Raw genomic sequence first — 5572 nt, 5'->3', positions numbered from 1 at the left:
TTTGCTGCGACCGACAATCACAAAAGCTACAACCGGTGGTTGGTTTTGCTTCAATTGCCATCGGATGGTGGCACTGACGAGCTATTTTTGCTGGAACCAACATAATTTATTGCTGCTACCGGCGAACATTTTTGTTGCCACCAGCAAATCCGAAGGAGAGTTTTTTCCCGAGCTGGTCGCCGGGGTGCTGCGACCGGCGATTGGCTACCGGCCTACCGGAGTTGTCAGTGTCCTACCGAAGATGCCACCGCCAACGAGGGAGCTGCAACTGCCAGCAAAAGTTGTTGCATGTGTGGTTTCGACGAGAAAGAGACGAGATGACTATGGCGAGGCCGGCGACCAGTGGCGAGGCCGGCGACCGCCGACCAGGGCGGCGAGCTGTTGGCGGCATGGGGTGGGTGGAGCCACAACTCCCACGCGTGCCTGGTGGCTGGATTTGAGACATGGGGGAGAGAAAGACGACCTGCTACCCGCGGGATCTAAGATGGGGGATGAAGACGACCAGACACGGGATCAGACGGTTGGAATTAGTTAAATCGAACGGTGCACGGTCGACCGGCCGAAATTTGGGCCGGTGCACCGGCGCCTATCTGTGGAGACCAGGGTTTGAACTTGATTCTCCCGTTTCCTCAGGTCTTTTACTTACCGCGTACATGAGAATGGGCCGGCCCAATACGATGCGAGAGGTTGCTACGGTCTCGCTTAATGTGAGATATAGCACTCACCAAAATTCCGATTTGCCGCAGAGCTTTAGTAAAGGGGCAAGCGATTTGGGCTGGCTCATTTCATACATGAATCTATTTTCTATCTGTTTTGGGAACCCTTCAGAATATTCTTGTCTGGGTATTTCTATACTTTTGCTTACCGAGTTGTTAAGTTTTCATTTTTTTTCAAAATTTTAAAAAAAGCTCTTGAATTCAAACAATTGTTTGTTTTTTTGGAAAAAATGTTGGAAATTCTAAATATTGTTCATTTTTTTGAATATTTTGGAACTTAAAAAATCACATTTAAAAAAAGTCATGCTGACAAAAATATTTGCATTTAAAAGATGTTCTTTTTTCAAAAATTGTTTGCGTTTTCAAATAATCATGTGAATTTCAAAAAAAAAATGTTCTTGTTTTTTAGAATGTATATTGTTGAAAGAAACCAAGAAAAAACCATCCGAAAACCAAATAATCACCCAGTACTGCATCAGGTTGAGCCATTACATTACCCGACTTAAAATGAAAGCCGCTTGAAAACCGAATTTGGAAAAATAATTTGCTAGAGTTCACCGAGTCGTTATAGTGTGATCGCTGTGGTTGCGTAATGTGTTGGCTCGGTTGCATATGTCCTATGTGGTCGAGTAGCATCTTGACACATAATGTGTTGTATAGGAGATCTCCTTTCTAGCTGGCTCGGGTACACGACAACTTGGTGTCGCTCTTGCTCCTTGGCCTTTCTTCCTAATTAGATGACCCGTTGCGTCAATGGTGCAAAGGGCAAGAGCGAGCCAAGATTTCAAACCATACAAATAAGAAGATTTAGAAACCAATAAATCTTTGAAGCATAAGAAAATAGATATTTAGGTATGATGTTCATACATAGGGTTCATAGGCCAAAAGTAAGGCCTGAGATCAGTTCATGAATAGCAAATTTACATAGGCAGAGATGCATCAAAGTCGGTAAGACGCACGGTGTTCATAGCGACATTCAGTACGGTAGACCGTGTTGGAATTTTTGTCTATTTGGGCCTAGCCCATAGCAGTTTCAGAAATTCCTAATAAATTTTAGAGGCCCACGCAGCCCATTTGTGCAAGGCAAGAGGTGGAACTAAAGTTTAGTCCCACATTGCTAGTTTAGAGGGAGTTGGACCTCTTTATAAGGGAGGTTCTTTCCCCACTTGTATGAGCATGAGAACAAGAGGGACATCCACGCACGCTCCTCCTCCGCCGCCCACCGCGCTGCGCCGCGGGTTGCGGGAATGAGCCGAGCCGATGTCTAAAGGAAGGTCGCTCCTCTCAGAGAGACGTATCAGAACTCATTCTTCCTCTCACCACCGGTTCCTGAGCACTGCGGTGCTGCTACGATCATCCCCATCCCGGCTTGCGGCGTGCACCGCAGGTCGGGATAGTAGGGTACAGGAGAAGGGTGATAAGGTTTTTGGGGAGCGCTCTACGCGACTACTGACTCCACTCCTTCGTCACGGACTCCTACGTCGACTTCTTCCCGACATTGACAACCTCCTCGACGACATGGCTAGCAAGGACACCGACCCCAAGTCCAGTGCTACCGCTACTGCTGCTATTCCGTACGTGTTCTTACTCTTTCTGTTAAAGGTCATGTCACAGTTCCTTGTTCTACTGTTTGCCCTACATATGTTAGGCTCTACTTCATATATGTTGCTTGACCTAGATATGTTTGCCTACAGTTCATATGTGAAGATGATATTTACCTTCTATCTATCAGATCGCATGACTTGCTTTATCTCTGCTATTTTAGTCATGCTTTATTAAGTATTTCCGTTAATAAAATCATATGGTAAATTGCTCATATTTCCAACAATCCAAAAATCTTATTATAGGCAATTTACCCCAAGTGGTTTTGCCGCTTCCATGAGACCTCCTATGTTTGAGGGTATCCACTATAAGAGGTGGCGCATGAGAGTAGTCTTATGGTTTCAAACCATGAGTTGCTATGACGCCACTCTTGGCAAAACTGAAGGAGAGCAAGATGCACAACAGGCACAAGCTTTTCAGAAAATGGATACCTTGTTTAAGGCTGCTCTCTTGAGTGTTCTTGGTAAGAACATAATTGATGCTTATGCGTCAATTGATAATGGAAAAGATATGTGGAACGCACTCGAGGCCAAGTTTGGGGTCTCGCATGCTGGCACTGAGTTGTACATCATGGAGCAATTCTATGACTATAGGATGGTTGAAGAGCGCTCCGTGGTTGATCAAGCTCATGAGATACAGTCATTTGCTATAGAACCTGAGCACTTCAATTGTATCCTACCGGACAAGTTTATTGCCGGAGGTATCATCACTAAGCTTCCTCCCACGTGGAGGAACTTTGCTACCTTACTGAAGTATAAGAGGCAGGAGTTTTCCGTTCCGGATCTCATTGGTACTCTTGATGTGGAAGAAAAGGCGAGAGCAAAGGACAACCGTGCTCGAGGTATTGAGGGAGGTTCTAGTGCCAATATGGTACAGAAGAAGAACTTCCAGCCCCACAAGTTCAAGAACAAGGGCAAGTTTGATGGTAAAGCAAAGTTTGATGGGAAGAACAAGGTTGTGCAGCATACGAACTTCAAGAAGAAGAATGACAAGAAGAAAAGTGTTTGTCATGTGTGTGGGGATCCTGATCATTGGGCTCCTAGTTGTCCTAATCGCTATGACAAGCGTCATCCTGGGAAAGGCGGCAAGACCTCTAATGTTGTCATTGGAGACACTGACATGAAGGATGTTGGGTATGGTATATCTCCCACTATTCTTTCAGTATGTCATTCTCCTGATTGGTTGATTGACACGGGTGCTAATGTGCATGTATGCGGTGATATTTCCATGTTTTCGTCTTATCAGACCGCAGGGACTTCCACCGTTGTCGGGGGGATGAACCCCGGGCAGGCAGCGGAACCCGGATCCTTTTTAAAAATAGCGGGGCCCGCATCGCCCCTCAAACCGGCACGCGCCTGGCCGGGTCGCTCGACCCGGCAAGGCCCGCGACCCGGCCAAGCTCTCCGACCCGACAAGGCACGTCGACCTGGCCTCAATGACTGGTGTGAGACGACCCAACCCGGTGCAACCAAGGCTTCCCCAACAAGCCGACCCCACCCGTGGCATGCACCGCAATCCAGCCACGGGTCAGCTCCCGTCCCATCCAGGCCGTACGATGGGACGAGATTTCAATCACCGATGACCAAGACAACAGTGCCTCCACCCATGCCTATGGTCAGCCGGAGCGTGGCAACAGTGTCCCTCACCTACCCGCTGACCAGGGCTGGCGTGGCAACAGTGCTCCCGCCCTTGCTGCTGACAGCAGCAAGCGGCTACCTGACTGGGCATCACTGTACACGACTCGACTCAGCCTCACCCTGACGATCGACAAGACGACGCACAGTCCCCTAGGCATGCGGGGCCCGCACCTAGGGGAACCCGACGAACCACAAGCCCCCGGCGGGACCCAGCCCGGGTTCTCGGACGCCCACAACTCGGACCCACTGACTCGGAATATTACCATTGTATCCCTGGGGGGTTGGACTATAAAACCTCCCAGGAGCCCATGCATACAGGGGGACGGTATGTGATGTATGTAGAGAACAGGAGCAAGTAAGCAACTAGCCACCAAAACAACCACCCCGGAGAGAAGGGGCAGCCCAAGCCTTGGCCAGCTTCCTTCCTCTCCCATACAGCTCCAGGAGCGACACTGTACTATCGAACATCAAACTACACTCGGCAGGACTAAGGGTATTATCTCTCCGGAGAGCCCCAAACCTGGGTATGTCCGGCGTCCCGCGCCCGCTCATGCCAACCCCGCCTCTGGAGCCCACCAGCGCCCTCGAGTCTCCTCCTCTATTTAGCCATCCCTTGGCATCTGCCGTGCGCCCACCACGATAGTTGGTGCCCACCGTGGGGCAGCTCGAGGAGCTGGCCGGGAGCATGCTTCAGACGGGGCCCTCCTCCTACTCTGATGAGTCCGTCGCACTGGCTGACGACGTCGTCGGCGCGCTCGCCGCCTCCTTCTCCGATGCGTTCGCGGCCGACGAGTACCCCAACGAGGTGCTCAGCTACTCCGACTCTCCCCTCTCCCTCGACGGTGGCATTGCCGTCGGGGCGATGGATGTCCATGTGGAGGTTTTCATCACCGGCGATGGCGCCTCCTCCTCGTCAAGCAAGACGAGGAAGGACGCAAAAGCCAGGGCCGCAGCAGAACGGACTAAGCCGTCCGATCCGTTGCGCGCCACGATGCAGAGCCTCCGCATCCCCATCGGCACCGACGTCGACGCCACCAACATCGTCGAGGCCTGATCTCAGCTCGAGGAAAGGCGCCAACAGATGCTGGACCTGTCCGAGACACTCGCCGCCACCAAGCGTCGCCTGGAGGCCGCTCAGCTGGAGCATGACGCCGCCCACGGATTCGCGCCCGCCGTGACCGAGCCAAGCCAGGTTGCCGATGTGCATGCCCGGGGAGGAGCGATTGGCCGGGCCCTCGGCGCCGTTCGAACCGTCTACGACACCCCAGTGAAGAACATGTGCACTGCCCAGGCAGCCGCAGTCGGCCTGGACCGGCTCATGGGTGAAGAGGTGCAGGAGCGCATCGGGCGGATGCGTGAGCTCCTCAACGCAGGTAACACCTAGCAGGATCGCCTTAACCAGCTCGCCAAGCCGGCGGGATCCGGCTCCGCCCGCCTTGGCGGACTCGGCGAACTTCTGCACACGGCTTCCTCGCCGCCCCGCGAGGCGCACTCTAGCCAAAGCCCGGACTCAGCGCAACCCGGCCGCCACGGCCGCCGACGTCCTGGGTGACGAGCCTGCCCCGGAGACCCAGCGCGGACCCGACCAGCATGGCCGCCGTCCGGCTCCGACCGACC

This window comes from Triticum dicoccoides, chromosome 7B (assembly GCF_002162155.2).
Source record: "Triticum dicoccoides isolate Atlit2015 ecotype Zavitan chromosome 7B, WEW_v2.0, whole genome shotgun sequence".
Lineage (NCBI taxonomy): Eukaryota > Viridiplantae > Streptophyta > Magnoliopsida > Poales > Poaceae > Triticum > Triticum dicoccoides.
The sequence above is the reverse complement of the archived record's forward strand: the minus strand, read 5'-3'. Positions refer to the sequence as shown.